The sequence below is a fragment of the Athene cunicularia genome (assembly GCF_003259725.1).
Source record: "Athene cunicularia isolate RWA chromosome 11 unlocalized genomic scaffold, athCun1 chr11_part1, whole genome shotgun sequence".
Classification (NCBI taxonomy): Eukaryota; Metazoa; Chordata; class Aves; order Strigiformes; family Strigidae; genus Athene; species Athene cunicularia.
Genome location: NW_020799113.1, coordinates 9835766 through 9854250, shown reverse-complemented (window position 1 = coordinate 9854250; position 18485 = coordinate 9835766).

Genomic DNA, 18485 nt, shown 5'->3' with positions numbered 1-18485 from the left:
TATGTTTAGGTGGTATCTAAATTACTGCCAGAGCTCTGACCTTGATTACAAATGATCATAAAGTAAAGAATACTTTGAAGTGCCCCAAATTGTAGATCAAAATGCTTGTATATTCATCACTTTGACTAAGATCCAGCCAAGATTTTGTTGGCTAATAAAGACTGTAAATTAAATAGAAAACAGGCCCAGTAAAGAGAGGTCAAGGCTGCGTTTTTAAATGCTTACAGTCCTTTAGGGCAGGATGTCTGTGCAGCTTTAATTGTTCAGAGTTTCACTTTCTGTCATGGGAGCTGCAAATGTGCAAGCCTCTGTCTCATAATGCTGCAATATAAACCTCTGTTTAAACCTGATGGGTCCCTTCTCATTGGAGTTTTAATTTCCAGGCATTTTTGTGATGTGCTTTTTTATGAGCAGTGTGAATAAATACAATAGCGATATTACCTATGCAAATGGACAGAACTAAAATGTCTAGGGCTAAAAAACCCCAAGAAAATTCTGCTTTAAAAAAAATCCAAGCACCCAAAACATTAGCTACATTTTTCTTATGTTAATAATGGATTTCTTCTAATCTTCCTGCCAGTCAGCATTCTTCTGAGGCACATACTAACTATCCAAGATCTGATTGGCAAAATGTGAAAGAAAGCTACATTATAGTCTTATTATTGTTTTGATTCTTCTCTGGTTTATAAATCAGTGACTACACCATGATTGCTCTTAATGAGCAGTCCTAACTTTTGGAAGGATTGGGTGCTTACCCAATTCACCTTCTTCCAGTCCACATGGAGATGCATAACAACCTTTGGACAATCTGTCTAGCTGTGCTTGATAGTGTACAAATAGATTGTTGTATTAGTGCCCCGTTGATTCATCATACCATCACTAATAGCGATGTTACGAGCAGTGGTCTACGTTCTTTAATGAGCAGCCTTTAATTGTTCGAGAATTGTTTCCAATGAATCAAGTTTATAGAAAGCCTAGAATAACACTATAAAGAAACATCTTTGGAGATCATGGCCTTAAAATATAGGACAAATTCCTACTTTTAGTCCTTCTGGAAAGTTGTAATCTACCCAGACTCTAAATGGTTTCTATATTTAAGTGGGAAAATCATTGTGACTCACCACAGAGAAGGACATTGGATGGTCTCTGATTCTGTTACTTTGGCTGAAAAGGAGCCAAGAATTAAGATTTACAAAGCAGATTATGAATTTTGTACATTTCAGTGAAAAAAGGTGATTGTTACAGAAAAGTGAACTATTACCTTTGCATGATAGTCATGCAAAGAGTGTAAATGGAAGTGTAGAAAGGAAAGCTTGAATGGATTGTGTGCTAGATGGCAAAACACTCCATCATTATTTATATTAAATTAAACTTTCAATTGTGCAAGAATCACTCTACACTAAAGTGCAGTTTCTCAGGACTAGCCCAGAGATTAATTAAGCCTTTAACAATTAGGGAGTCATGATATTATTTGGTAAAAGGCTCTCTTTTGGGGAATGATAGCATAGTAGAAAATAGACAATGACCAGTACTTAACATTGTAGTACTGGTCTGTAAAATTCACATTGTCTTAATGATCTTTTTCCTATTCTTTAAGATGAGGATTGGCCAGATTCTGGTTTTAGTTATACCATTGTAAATCTGGAATAATAATATGAAAATTCATTGAGTTGATAAGAATTTTATAATTTTGTAAAAAAAAAAAAAAATCTGAAGTCACAAATGAGACATTCCTATGTTTCCTGTGTTTTGCACTGTGCTGTTTCGTTGTCTCCTTCCTTGTCACTTACTCTTTTTCAACCTCAGTACTTGTTTTATTCCATCCTCTCCTACCCATTCTCATTGTTACTTTTTGTGACTTGGGTGGGTGGTTAACTGGCATCAGGAAGAAAAGCCACACAGGAATATAGCTGCATATAGTATTATCCAGAGCACCATGCCTCCTTCTCTTGATTAGCTCAATGTCATTATGAAACATACTATATATTTATTATTTAAACAATGTTAAACAGTAGAAAAAAGAACACTGTGTTTTTTGAGGTTGTCATCTATTACAAAATCCTACAAACAGAAAAAAGGAGCAGTTAAATGAGTGCCTTAATTTGCTTGCTATTGAGAATCTGTTACTATAACAAACGGCAGCAAGACTTTTAAATCAGGCCTGTGGAACAAAGCATTCCAGTGTCATTTTTACATTAGTGATTGCAGTTGATGTCATTTTCACAAAACAAAATTATAACCAAAATGGATATATCAGGTCAGAGTGCCACAAAGAGTATATAGATACATTTCCATCAATAAATCTGCCCTCTTCCTGCCCTGACATAAGTGTTCAACCCCTTGTGATTGACGTTTTTACCACTAAATTATACTATGTCTGCTTCTAGAAGAAATGTCTCCATTACAAAATTAGCTAACCATCAACATAACATAAAATAACTTCAACATGGTGTCATTTCACAAGAATATTGATTCTCACAGACTTACTGGATTAAATCCTGGTTTCCCATAAAAGGAGCAGCCATTATGTCTTTGGTAGACAGAAAAATATATATTGTGGAAAGATGTATATTGAGGTGATTAAAACTTCATTGCTGAGCTCAGAAGCATAGGATTTCATCCTGTGGCAGTATGAAATAAAGAAAATAGACAAGATATTAGTTTGAAATATACGTAAGAACAAGGTTAAAATCAGCTACTAGCCTGTCATTTTCATCTGCTGGAAGATACTTTCGACTATTGGTTGCAGTAGGAAAAGTCATCAGTTCTAGATTGACTACTGAGGTCCGCCAAATTCTTTTCAAGACCTTGTGCATGTAACTTTTCCTTGCTTAATTTTTCCTCACCTTTAGTGCTAATAGAATTCCTCATATCTTGCAGGATATTGTGAGCTTATAATTGACTAATATCTAAAAGTCTTTGAAGTTCTTAGATGACCAGTGCTATTTAAGAGCAAATAATCACAACGTACAGTTGTAGTTTCTTCTTATATGAAAACTGTAAAAAAGGAAAACTAATTAGAGAACAGATTTTTTTATCACTATCTCTGCTTCATTTTTATAGAGTTGCCCTATATTTAGCATTGAAATAATAATGGGCTAAATGCATTCTGGGCACAACTTCTGTGATTTTAATGAAATTACATTGGGATAAACTTGACCCAGTTCTTTGTGACCACTTGTGAATCAGAGAATTTCCTAAAGAATACCACATGCAATATTTTGTGTTTCAGCCTGATTCCTTCACATACAGCTGAAAAACACTTCATTAAACAAGGCCAGTGTAAATTGTTGTATACACCATACTATCCTGAAGACTCTAACCTATTCAGGGCTAGCGATGTGCTCAGAGAGCAGGGGTAAGGTGAACAGCTGCCAGATTTTTCACCTTTTATGAAATACTTTTCATCTTTGTTCATCTTAAGAGCCCTTAAAATCAAATTGGTTCTGCACTTCCTTGTAGAGAAGAACTAGGTAACATGCCAGTTCCAGGAAAACTAGCAGTAATGAGGTGTGAAAGACATGGGGGAAGCATGAGGTTGCTGAGGAAGCTTGCAATTTCAATGTCTGTGCATAGTAGGCTTGTATTCCTTGAAAAGCAGCTATGATGGAAAAGCACCATCCCTTGACCATAGCTGTGTACATGTTTGTAGAGGCAGGGGGACAAGCAGGATTCTGCTCAGCAGCTCCCTCTTATTCTGGCTCTGTGTGGCATGCATATGAAAAAAGAACATTTTCACCTTGGGAGAATCATAGTATGTAGCTGCCTGTTAGTGAAGGATAGTCTGTCACCATTCATCCCTGCCCATTAAGGCTTGAAGAGGACAATGTTACTAGTCTCTGCCCATTCAATCCTTTTTTGTTGGCACATTACTATTTTATCATTTTGATCTTCTCCTTACTGAAGATAAAAGACACCATGGGCGGGATTCATGAATGACTACTGTTATTTATCGACCCAAGACTTTTTGAACATTTTTTCCCCTCTGATTCATGAACCACTTTTCCATATTCGAAAAGCAGTTCATAAATCGTTCAGCACCAGCAGAAATTAATAATAATGAGTTCATTTACATAAAAGGACTTATCCTGCCAGTTGCTGATAATGTTTGAAGCCAGAACCTTGTCGGCAAACAGGATTTTTGCTGGCAGCGCAGGAAATAATCTTTTGTTTATAAATTAATTAAAACATACTTTCCCCTCTGCTTTTAGAGCTGCTATAGGGATATTTTGTTGGGCAAAATATTATGCACTTTTTTTTTTTTTTTTTTTTTTAACAAATGACATTGTTAGTAGAAAGAGTGATTTTTCAGTAATATTAAGAGTCAGACTTTTAAGAGAGAGGAATGTGTTTTGTTTTGTTTTCATTTTTTGAGTGGGGATTTCTTCTACAGTCATTGGCAGCTGCATTTCACGAGGGTTTGTTAGAATATATTCTTTCCTGTGGAGCTGTGTGTGTTCACTCTCACCCTTCCCAAGTTTCATTCTGAGTTTCAAATTCAAGTGAACTTAAAATCTCAACAAGAAACTCCCACATTTCCTCTGGACTCAAACCCATGAGTTTCCCATGGTTTTGATGCAAAACTATAATCAGTCCCAGATTTATTTTTGGAAAGGAGGGATGAGCCTGAATGAACATTTTTATAAAGTCAAAAAGGGGTAGAATCTATGAATGGACATTTAATGCCAGCACACACATGTGGTGTATGTGTGTGTTTCATTATGTCAGAATGCTGGAAACTAGTATCCCTTCCCCAAGACCTGATTTACATAATTTGCTCTAATGGAGCTCTATCCAACCTACATTGCTGTAAGAGAATGAGAATTTTGAAGCATAATGGTAGGGTTTCACCACACACTAAAGCCTAAACGAAGTTGCAGATTGTTGCTGTGAAGAGAGGCTTACTCTCCCCCACCAAAGCCTCATGGTCCTGCTACGCAGTGGGACAAATGTGACAGAAAATTACAACACATGCAATCCCACCCCATACGTTTTCCTTTGGATCAGCAGCCTGGCAGGGGGCATGACCGCACATCCCTCACCTCAGTGCTTTCCTGGTTAGCCTCAAACTCATCCAGGTGACTCCATGAAGCCAGAGAGTTTCTGTAGCTCCAATAAAGCATCTTCTCTCCCCATGCACTGTTCATGGAGGTTACATATCTACAGCAAAGTTCAGTTTCCACTCCAGAGCACAAGCCTACAAGTTATTCACAGAAATAGCCAACATTGCCACATTTTAAGCTGCTTTTTGCATTCAGGCCCATCTTTTTCCAGAGAAAGTTAGGTAGATTAAAAGCTCCATGCATACTGCACAGTAGAGAACTCAGATTTGCAAGGAGGTAAACTAAATAGCCATATGAACATTTTACACAAAAAATGGCCTAATTCTCTCCTAGTATTTTGAAAAGAGTAAAACTTGAGGGTCAAGTATCATTAGAAAAGAGTGGAAATTCTTCTTAGCTTGTTTACTTCTCTATGTACAGCACCATTATCAGAAATTGTGATAGGGGATACGATTTGCTGGTTTATTAAATTTCTTAGTGCTAGAATTTGTCATTTGGTATTCTGATTTTTATTTGTATTTAAGCTTTTGTTTGGCAAACACAGAACAGAGTGTTATCACAAAGACAGACTAGAAGTTGGAAATGTATATTATTAGTCTGATCTGCGTAATATGTATGTATATGGCTTCAATAGAAAAGCTACTTTAAAAAACAACAAAAGGCCTGAATTGTCTGTTTCTACGTTTGCTCTTAATTGGTGACATCTGGGTTTGTTGAGATTGAATGAAACTTTTATTTTGTGTTTTTGAGAAGGAAGAGTTGGCTGACTAGTTATCTTTATATGGTTTAATTTCCTCTCATGTCCCCTTCTCTTTCATTTTACTGTTTGAAGATTTCTAAGGTAAATATAAGGGAGCCAGAAGAGTTCTCCAGACAGTTCACTGGGCTGTTCTGAGTCCTACCACTTACCTGCAGCATGAACCTGGGCAGCTCACCGACTTTATGTCTTCATCTGTAAAACAGAGTTAATGATTCAGCTTAGAAAACTGAGATACATTCACCAAAATCACTATATAAAGCCAATATATTTTATTATTATGCAGATCATCTTTACTTTTGCATTAGTAAGACATGATTTTTCAGAAACAGGCTTTAACTGGAAATTTGGTATTCTTCTAAACTCCTTGAATTGCAGTCACTGATGTCTGCCTACACACACACACACACATTATATGCACATGCAGGCTATGTGAGCTTCTATGTAACAAGTGACATGTTGCTTCTCCAGTCTGCTTTATATAAGTTTGGGTAATTATTGATATCACCAGTTATTGCCAGATTTTACCAGTGTGTGACCAGAACCAGATATCACAGGTTTGTCATGGCTGCGTGCATTACAACATTTTGTCCTTCCCTTTAACAGCCTTTTATAGATTTCGCTAAAAGATGGGGATATAAAATGGAGAACATTTGGATGTGGAATGGAAAACAGAAAGTGGAATCAAGCTTCTCAGCAGAAAATGTCTGAGGAAGAGGGGAAAGTTCTGTCTGTGGCAGCAAAATGACATGCTAAGCAGACTGAAAGCAACATTCATAATGTTCGGAGCCCACTTTCCTCAGTGCATAAATTCAAGACAATGAAAATGTAATGAATAAAGCATTTAGAGAGGTGATTGTGACAAGGACAGGAGTGGGGGAGGGGTGCTGGATCATAAAGTCGACCACTTCAAGTGAAACGGTGTTTACTGCTGGAGAGGAGACATCAAACTGGGAAATAATTTAGGCTTATGATTCTCCAAAATACATTCATTCCCAACCAAGCGAACTGTCAAGTTGAGGCTGCAGACATAATCAGGGTGCTTTAACTGACCATGTAAGACCCTAATTCTTCATAACATTTAGCTATATGTAAAGGGTCTTTAGCAATATGTAAAGGATCTCAGCTACTGAATGATAGTCTTTTGAAAATATCCTACTGCAAGTAAATTTAAGTACAAAAATGCATCACCCCTGAACAAATGCCTACTGGGAGTTGCAAAGAGCCACTAAGTCCTTATCCCCGTAGGAGCTGCAGATGTTGCTGGAAGCCACTGCTAACAAGGAGCCAAATCTGGAGCTGGAGCTGCTCAGCACCTCTGAGGATTTGGCCTTTGTATTGAGTAGACTGCAGAACAGAAAGCCCAATCCTAGGAGGCTTCTGTGTCGTTCTGAATAAACTGGGGTGGGGTGGGGGGGTGGTAGTGTGTTTTTCATGAGGAAAAGGGCTAGAAAAGTAACTTGCTTACAAGAAAACTGAAAATCTGTGTTCTGTTCCTTACCTGTCCAAACACAGGAACAGTTTTCAGTCATGGGCCTGGTCACAAAGGCAAGTTGGAGCAGAGATTTAATAAAGACAAACAATTTACTGTCAGAATCAGTATGGAAATGCAATAGGGGTAGATGATTCTGTTACTCATTTTCATGTTTCTGCAAAAATCTGCATGTTTTCCATTTACCAAATAACCCAAAGATTTTAAAACATCAAAAAAACTTTTCATAAAGCTTCTACCTAACACAGGAGATTCTACCAAGCAGTCTAAGTGAAAAATACTGTAGGCATCTAAAGCAAAAGGCAAGTTTTAAGAAGTAATTGATCTATAGCTTTTAGGTTTTGTTTTTTCTTTGCGTGATATACTGGAGAGCATTAGCCAGGAGATGCCAAATATCTTACCACTGGTTTCCAGAGAGAAGTCTCTGTCCTCTTTTTTTTTCACAAGAGCTTGAATCTGTAGTAGAAATATTATTACCTGCGTTCAGTATATTCACTGCTCCAAACTTCGACAGATCATCAACTGGATTTCCCAAAATCTGAAAACAGGCATAATAACTATAAGATTAGAAAAAAATCCAAGAAACAAGTAGAAATCCCTAGCATGCTTGGGTTCTTTATATTCACATGATGACTTCTGAATTTTGAGGAATTAAGTCTTAAGGTATATTTTTGGATCACACTTTCAAGCTTCCTACATAATCATGAGACCTAGAAAGTTTTGTTTTACCTTTAAAAAAATTCTTTTTGCATTTGCAGGAGCTGAGGGTTTAAATAAAGCATCAAATACCTTGAAGTTCATGATAAAATTGTAAGAACTGGCAACACCGCTATAATAAGCAAGCAAAACTCTGTTCAGAAGCTAGTACACGAGGAGGAAAAAAGCACTGTAACAAGACAGGAGAAGGTTTTGAAATGTTACTGGTTTGGAAAGGCTGCATTTTTACATTAGGTTTGCACTGTTGTGAGTGACTATCTCAGCTTTCAGGTGCTGAGGCATGAGTCTTTGTGGGATTCTCTGAGACTAAACTACTCACTAGCAATTTCAGTCCATTCTCACTCCTTCAGATTGTATATCTCTTTCGCTTTTGCATCTGATTTTTTTTTTTCTTTTTCTTTCTCTGTCAGGCTTTTTCAGTGAATTTCCTTTTAAATAGCTCATTCCTTCCTTTCTTCCCTCTGGTTTGTTGTGCTCCTGAGCTATCAAGGAATCCCAGTATAGGTCCTTCAACTGCAGAGCACAGCCATTCCCAACTGGTAGGCAGAGATGGGCAGCCAGATTGTGCTGTCAGAGGGAATACTACAGGCACTTGGTTTTGCTGTGATTCACCTCTCCCCAAGGCATGGAAAGTCCCCTGAAGAGGAGCTTTCCTCAGAAGCCAGTCAGGTGTTACCATGTTTCCCAGTGAGCTGGAAGGCTCCTCTTTTTCTGACCCACCTTTATCTGAGAAAGCAAAGAGCCCATGTATCCAATCCCTGCTTCCACCAAGAAAGTTAAGTCTGCTCTCTAAGAATAAAGGAAAGAAAAGGAGCCGAGATCTCTGGATGAGCATGGATGGTGTCTTGCACTATTGCCACTGTAAATTAGCTGTATTTGAAGCAGGCCAGGCAGGTATCAAAATGTGGCTGAAATGGTGAGTTGGAAGGACCATCTAGAGCAAGGCTTCCCAAATAGTTTTGAACTGATGGATTAATATCAACTCTCAAAATCTCTCATGAATTAAGAGACACCAAATTTCTCACTGTGTCAAAGGGACCATTGTTTCTAAGGACCTCCTGTCTATTCAACCATCTCACTAAGGAAGACATTATTGAACACGTTCTTAAAATCTCTTTGGGACAAGACAACATAAATACTTTCTAGGAAACTTCTTCCAGTGCTTTGCCATATTAACAGAAGAAAACTTTGCCTGATATCCTTCACAGAATATAATCTAATTTTTCTCCTAGAGACATGAAAGAAAATGGAAGGCAGTTCTGTCCTCTAAGACTGCCTGCCTTCCTTTTGCTCCTCCATTCAGCTCCAAGCATTCTCTTGCAATGGACACAAAGTGGTATTCTGGTGTATCTAGAACAGAAAGTTTCTATGAAGCATTAGGAAACAACCCAAAATAGCATAAGAAATAGAAATAGCGATATAAACCAACTGGAAGATTTAATTCCACTGTCAGAAAGGATGCACCTGTGGATTTAACTAATTGTTTTACAAGGTCTTTCAAATACAAAAAGGGTTGCGTAGTAAAAGATGGATGTATTTACCTTAAATAAATGCATGTAGTTATATATATATAGTTTGGATATGTGATTATATAATAACCAGCTCTAAGATTTTATATATTTACTTAACATTTACTTAATTTGGATATCGAGAAAAGACATGGAAGTTACTTTCTAACTTTTGAAGATCACAAGTATTAAAATTTTAAAACACTGGTAGAAAGGCAAAAAGCATACAGTGTATGTTTTAATGGGATATTTTTAAAAACGAGATAACGAAGAAAATATATAGTAAGACTTTCATTTGATGTCATATTTTTTACAGCCAGATTACATCTGTATCTTAAAAGTGAGAAATGGAAATGGACACAAATTTCAAGAAGAGATGTGGCTGATTATGTCATTGGTGACCTCAGTTTCACTATTGGTATAACTCTAGATAGCTACTAGACCAAACACAGAGATATTTCCACTTGTGCTCAAAATCCAGTCCTACCTCAGGCAACCAGTTTTGTCACACTGTTAGATTACTGAAGACGTACAAACACCGATCAAGCACTGACTATATGCACCAAATGATAATATCACAATCATTGTCACTAGACAAAGAAAGTCAGAATTGCTTAGTTAAGTAGCAAGAGCTTCAACTGTAGGGTTATAAAAATCCTGAATGCAATAAAATATAGTATAAACTGCATTAAATATAGCAAAAACTGTAACTATTTAAATTCATATAATACTAGATTGCTCAAGAAATGCTGAGGGACTGCTACCTCTTAGTCCTTCTGTTTTCATTTACAGGAGGTTCACTTTGGAAATGTTGAAGAATCTGTATCTATCAGAAAATTGTTCACTTATGGAAATCAGCTATTTTTTAAGGTTTTATTTAAAGGAGATAATAAATAATACTAAATTGATGTCAGGCATAAAGTAATTTTAACCGATAGATTCAAAATCTATATACAAAATATTGGAAAATTATATGTAATCTAAAGTATATGAGATGTTAAAATTCCTTGGAACCTAGAAACTCTTCTATTCACTCTGTTCTTCTTTCAACCTCACTGTGGGAGGATCCATCTCTGACATCTTTATATATGATGTTCTCATTTCAAAATGCCACTGAACCTTCAAATGAACACTTGCCTATGATCTTTGAATACAAAAATACTTAAATCAAGGTTTTTATATTTTAGTGCACTCAGCCATAATATGCAGTGAAAGAATTTTGGTATTTTGTCTAGGTCTTATTTCAAAAGAAAGGAAAAGACGACTCTCAAAATGAAAACAATAGTTCAGTAGAATGAAATACCAGCAGTATCGGATAATTTCTAGATAGGCTATTTTAAACATATATTGAAAAGAAAGGGAAATGAAAACCCTTTAGAAACTTACATCTGGAGTAAAATACAGTATCTTCCTATAAGAATTGCTTATGAATTGTCATTAAAAATGAAAATAAAGTGAAGTAGGGAAGTGATGTTTGTACAGTGTTAGTGTTGATAGGACTTGAATGAAGACCTACTCTATTGGTGGAAATCAGAAGAAAGTAGGCAAGGACAGCTTGCAGTTCTGTGGTGGACACAGAATTATCACAAACGTACTTCTCTTACATACTTTAAACCAATCCCTCTTTTCCTCATTGGACTATAGAGATTTTATAACCATAAACAGGTTCTGCGGCCATTTGCTAGAACTGACTGTCTTTTACACTCTCCTCTGTTAATCAGGTATGCAAACACAGTTTAATATGACATAAACAAACTAAACCAACTGTCTAAAGTAACTTGATAGAATAATGCAGATCTGCTATTGAAGTCTCAAGTCAACCTTGTATTTTCTTTTTTAAGATTACCTCTTAAAAGTGTTGAATTTACATGTATTTGTCTCTCACTGCTTTGCTTTTATTTTGCCATTCAAATTAAGATACAGGGAAATGTGGCTCCTTATTCCTCCAATGGATAGTTAAGTAAGCTTAGTAGTACCAAGCCTTTGTTTCATTTCACTGAAAGTAGAATTACCCACCAAATCTCAAATTATACTTTTAACAGATTTGTCATACACAATCAGTTTTCACCTTTCTAATGCACATCAGAATTTACTGTTTTCCAAGCAATCAGTGCATCAGATGTGGAATTGTGAGTTTTCAGTTACAGTAATCTCTCACAGGCTAAGTGTTGCAAACAGGCAGCATTAGTGAGTGTCACAGTTCTTCTCTACGCTTGGAATAGCTGTCCACTATGCATTTCTTCTTGAAGCTTTTACTGGCTTTGAGTGTCATCTTGGTTGAAGCAAGAAGCTGGCTGCATCACTGCTTAAAAGCTATGATGACTCAAAAGCTATGATTGTTTCTGCCTTTCATCTTTCCAACAGGATTGCTGCCTGAACAGTAGTAGTATGAAACCAAGCTCACTATACTAAATAGACTTCAAAAACACAAAGAAGTTAAAGCTTATCTACACAAAAATGTTAAAGCTTAACTGGAGGCAGAAGCAACAAAAACACAGATACCTCCTTCTGAGAAATCCTAAGCTCTGTTCTTTAGCATCACTGTAACTGATAAGAACAATAATAAGATTTCTTTCATCTTAACTAGTTGAGTGTAAAGGACTGACATGAATGCTGTGCACCTATAGGCAGAAGAATGCACACCCTTAACATTTTCTATCTCTGCATTAAACTTGCAGATGTTGGAATGCCAAGGAAGCTAGTGGAAGAATACTTACTGGCTGCAGTTGCACTTACTGTGGTGGTTGCACAGCTAGGACCGAGTGTTCCATCCAGTACAGCTGCTGCCCTGTGTGTGGCAGGGTGTGCTGCTCAGTTCCCTTCCCTCTGGTGCTGAATATTACTGGCAACGCTCAGCAAGCTCCCTTAAACTGCACAGGCTGATTCAACAGCTTGAACAGGAGTGCTCTGGAGAAAAGTGAACATTTGAAACATCAATAACAAAAAAGCCCCAAACAGTAAGACTGGTTTTAGTGGAAAGCGTATCATACAGTACCATGTGAGATACTGCTAAAAGCATACTTTTATTTCTTGGTCTTCAGTTTCATTACTAGGTCCACTAACAACAATTAAAAAAAAAAAAAAAAAAAAAAAAAAAAAAAAAAAGCACTACTACAGACTTTTAAAATATTTAGTATTTAAGTCCAGTCTGTAGTATGGTTTAGAGCTTGACAGTTAAACAAGTTAGTACTTGAGGATCACTAGACTGACACGATAAATTACTATCCATAATTTGGAATTATTCAAATGCTTTCACTTCAGCATATGTAATCTGAAGGCTAATGCGTTTGTATTCTGATATTTCAAGAATAGATGCAATAGGTGAGGAAAAACATCAGAAAGCGGTGAAACAAGACTCACATTTAGAGCACCAGTAGTTTTTCATGTGGTAATCACTTCTTGCCATTTCCAAATTAGTGTGAGAAGTAAACTGAAAGTTAAGAGAGTTACTGGTTTCCACTGTTATTTCTTTTCACTTAAAGAGAATACCACCATCATGTCATCCAGGTATGGCATATCATGTCATCACAGATGTAAAAACTCTTATGAGATTATTATGGAATGCAAAGATACAGAAGAAATGTATAGCTGTGCAAAACAAATGAATCTTTCATGATCATTTAGAACCACTAAATAATATGGATTATTATGAAAAGAAAGTAATAAGGCATTTTCAAGTAATAAAACTAAAAATTCTTGGAAGTGTGTATGTACCTGCGAGTTTAGATAAAACTCATCTGAATTTCACTGAAATATCCAGACCTGAAAGTAAAAATGGTACACAGGTGGTCTTTCTTAAAGAGATTTTAATACTTCCTGATTTTAAATACTTGGCTAAAATGCTGCAGAAGATACTATACTTATTAAACAGCTTTAGGATTTTTTGCACTATTTCTTCTACCTGGAAATATGTAACATCACACACAAACAAGTTCTACAGCAACAACTGTACAATGATTTTTCTAACCTCAACATTTGCTATTCAGGTTGAGAGTGAGTTTTTGTCCGTTTCACCAAAGGTTCAATCAGATCAGACCAGCAGTCCATATTTGAAAACTGTACATGTTTTAAAGGCATTGTAGTTATTGCTCTTGCTAACCAAATTTTTCAGAAGGACATTAAAGACTAAGGTCATGAAACAGAAAGAAAATGAATGAAATATATAGCTATTGGAAATACCTATTCCAACTGTAGAGTACACAACTTCCAACAACAAATGAACATATGGTGGGTTGGGAGGTTTAAGTACTGTTTTGTCATTTGTTTATTATGGTGACTGCCCAGCAATGTATATGGAAATGATGAGGTTAAAAATCTTCCCCGGAGTAATAGAGGAAACTTCTTCTTCCTCAAAGGTATTGCCTCAGCTGCTAGGAAAAAGACAAGTTCCTCCAGGTTAGTATGTAGGTGGCTTGATTGAGTTAGTCTAGCAATGAGGAAGTCTGCTGGGATCAATTAAGATGACCCAGATACAAAAAGGAAGGAGAATGCTTTTGCTCCTTTATTGCTCCTGGTTTCCCACTCTTGACTCTAAGCTATGGGTTGCAGAACTGAGTCTCGAGGAACTGACCTGTTGTTATCAGTCTGTGAGTAGAGTACCTTGAGAAATTAATTTCTCTGTAAGCAATAAAAACTCCGTTCTTTTACAGCTGCACAATATAAACATCAATATCTTAATGTGGTTCCCCTTCCTCCCTAATATACCCCTTTTTATTTTAATTTTTAGACCCAGATCTGACAATGGGATAAATAACCATTCATCACAGGATTCAGAGCTAGAATTGTTTTCACTGAAGACATGGACTTCTGAAACAGTTTTATCAAGAAAAATCTAGCATGGTTCCTAAGTGAAATTATTTTTATTATTTTTAGAAAGATTATAAAAAAAATAAAATATATACTCTGTGTTAACAACAGAAAAATTACCATGCTGTGTTTAAAACTTTAATTATGTCAGCTTTTCAACACTGCTTTGACAGAAGGAAATCTCAAGCTTCCAAGTCTAGAACTTAAATACCCCAACAAAGACATTAAGTGAAAATTAGGGATCACAAAACCCAGGCTTGCTTCAATAGCATATTGAGTGGTTTGGTTTTGTGGTTTATTTTAAACTAGTTTTTCAGTATAGGCCAGTCCTACTCTCTCATCTGTTTCATCTGATTAAATTCCCATCACAAGCCATTGCTATATCATTCGCTATGGAGGCAGTGTTTGAAGTACCAAAAGCAATACTCTTATTGCCAGAGCCTGAAAAGCTAGAAGGTCCAGTCTGATCCAAACCTCCTCCACTTCCACATATCACTAAACTCAGTAGACAGCTGCTTGCTTGACCTTAACAATTCCCAGCTTCCAGGATGCCTGGGTTTGTGCACTGGGAGTACTGAGCTGGTCCAAGTAGTACTTGCTGCCGGAACAGCCAGCCTTCGCCTCAGAGCTGCACACCGTGTGCTGGATGCTTCCTGCAATCTACTACAGCTGTCTGAATAAAGGAGGGCTACCGTTTAAAACACAGGTTTTTTTATCCAATATCAACCTCCAAAGTATTTTAAAAAATGAAAATAGAGAGGGAGCTCAGTGTCTCACCCAGCAGAACTTCTCAGTGTGGAATGTTTCCTTTAGTAGTACTATATTCACATTTCCTCCTTTAAATCAATCTCTTAGCACCTTTTATTTGAATGAAAGATAGTCAGGGATTAAAATTACTATTGCCTGCTTCTTCTATCCTCCATTATATAATCAGGTACAAGTAAAATCCCTGAGGCAGAACAAAGCTTTATTGACTGAAAGCAGACACAAACCTGTCCTGGTATAATTAGGGAGAGTTTTGAATTGGTTTCAAGGGACTGTCAGAAATAGGCCTCAGAAAGGGATGCATGAAATATCTTGTCTTTTGCAGATCCTCCAAAGGTATGTGCTCTTAGTAGCACACAAGAACATGTTCCAGTTCAGAAGAGCAGAAAACCATGGAACATATGAAGCTGCATTGCCAAGGAGGAAACCCACTGTACACAGGAAGATCCAAGCATTCCAGAGAAAGCAGGGCAGGGGAGAAACCCCCAAGAAAAAAAAAACAAACCAAAACCAAAAACCAAACACCAAAACCCACATTAGTTCTTGTAAAAAAAACAAAAAACAAAAAAACAAACAAAAAAAAACCAAACAGAAAAGAAGAAACCTCTCCTGGTTCTGAAAAAAACCCCAACAGAATGAAATTCTCTTATTCTGAAAAATGAAATCTGCTCTAACAATATGCCTACCCATAGTTTCATGGCTGCCTCACAGCTCATAAATTAAGCAAGTTCTAACCTGAGTACACTTAATGCTGAAAGAGGTACAGTGTTTGATTCTGTAGACTCTACTCATCCTATGATCTACAGAGGTGTTAAAATATCTTATGTTTGAAGAAAATCAACCAAAGAAGAATGGAACAAGACTTATGCCTTTGAGGTCCCTCTGGCATTACTTCTAACAGGACATGTGTAAACACTGCTGTTCTGGACACATTTCAAATGGAAAGCAGAGGTACTAAAGAAAACCAAAGCTTATACTAGTATAAGTTAGAAAAATTGTTTCCATCCCCTTTTAAAGATTTTAGACTAGTACTGCTGCGACCGTCTTCCACCCAAAATATCACCTCTAAACAAGCCATGTGTATAGCTCTCTAGCATTACCTATAAATACACTGATGCTTTCAATGCAATTTTCACTAGTTGGTCTTTTTTAGAGAATCCATTTTAGTACCACATTTCACTGTGCTTGTTTTAGTTTATTTCGATTTTAACTGAGGTCCTTTTAAGTAGCTAACATGAGTGCTTTGTAGAATTTTTATTTCACAATGCCGAACATTCCTCTACAGACAAAGAATGCTTAATAACTCCTCAAGCAAAGTAGTGAACTGCTAAAAAAGGACTATTCTAATCATCACTTCCACAGTAACCATTACAGTGGCATATTTATATTGTAAGACATGGTGGTACACAGTTTCCTGTACATTCACCTCTGCAAAGCAATAGGGGAAGGTGGTCTGGAAAGTGGCAACACAACAACACTGAACATGTGAAATGTCTCTTTATGCATTCCCGTGGTAATGTGCCTGCCTGAGACAACACTGCTGCCATTGTACAACATGAAAAAATTATGTCGATTTCCATCAAAGAACAGCAAAAAAGAGAGATTTTATTGTGCTTAGCCTGAGTTCAAAGCTTGGGGTAACACACTTATGGATGAACAGAATAAACAGTTACATTTAGTCTTACTGTATATAGCTTAACGAACACATATGAAGATCATATAAATAATTCACATTACTCAAGAGGTGGTGAGTTGAACAAGTCCCTTCTGGTTGAACTTATTTAAAGATAAGGTGAAGTTAAGTGAGTGATGGCACAGTTACAGAGGCCACAGTCCAAGGGGAATTTGGACAGTCTAAGTTACACTACCAGAGTGATTTGTGCAGAATTATGTCAACTTACAGATCTTTAGACCTTATGGGAAAAGGAAATGTCTGATCTCTAAAAGAAGTGATACAAGATGAGCATTTTACAAAGTACAGTTATGCTTTACTCAATAAGCTATTTCTATGAAATAAAACTGGACATCAGCAAAGCATAAAAGGAAACACTACAGCCGAAAAGCAAGTTCAGTGACAACAAGGAAACTCTAAAATACTAAATACTTAAAACAAAACACCACATTTTCAAAAATATATAATCCTTTTCATTCAAGTGCTATCAAGTCTCTCTTCTGCAGTACCTCAGAAGTATGTGATGGATCTATCGTGTATCTATCTAGTATTATATTTTAAGCATTTCTTTGAAATTGCAAATGTAAAAGGCATTTCTAGAGTAATTACTATATGACTGAATATTAATGCATTATTGTTTTTGGCTGACTATTAGCCACAACCATCAAATTCATGAATTAATCTATAATGGAGATTTTTGTTCTGGTAAAGAAATTACATCAACAAACTAGGTAGCATTTAATCTGTTAATATTACAATAAGTCTGCAGTATTCTTCATGTTGGAAGGGTAAGATTATAATGACAATCTGTCTCTCTTTTATTATATAAATATATTACACATACTTATGCTTGATAATTATAATCATTATCCTGAGCCCAAAATTCATTGTTATAATATTACTGAAGAATCTGTAATTTAGAAGTAATAAAATTCCATCAGCTTTTCACAGTAAAATTTACAAAGCAAAATAATATCTCTTTTGAGTGCCTTCTAAACTCCTTTGTTTTGAATGGTCAAAATGCTCAGAGCATTCCAGTTCAGTAGCTCTGGTTCAGAAACGTGTATAACAGTTAACAGTAATGACAAATAGATATAAAATAAGCAACAATCCTCGCTGCACTGAACTTTGCAATTTAACACTTATTTTATATTTAATTAATTCAGAAAGTGAAGAACTTCAAAACTGGCTTTGAACAGGCTGTTTGTTAAAAAAAATAGAACATTTATGTTTTCACTGTTGTTTTTTCAAATGTGATGTGACAAAGTGAAAAAGCTGCATGAAAGTGTGGTTCTTTGTGTGATGGAAGTGGGATGCACCTACTAGTCTCACATCATCAAAGAAACAGACATATATCTATAATTTATGCTTTGCTTTAAGCTTCCGCTGATCCGATGTGGCTTTTTCAGACAACATAGGCAGCCCTGGCACAGCCTGTCAATCATATGGGCATGCTCAAATTGTAGACCATTAGTAGGAGAGACAGCAAAGTTTCTTTAATGACGCTTTTATATGTGGTGTGTTGGCAGTGAAACAGAGAAGAATTGACTTGATCAATGCATTAGTCTAATCATGGGGTTCCTGCTCTTAATTTCTTTTGTCGGTAATTTCCATACTCAAGCAGCATTCAGGATACTTGTAACGACACACTTAGAGCACTGCATGATGTATGCAGTCACCTATAAAGCATGTCTTGGATACAGCT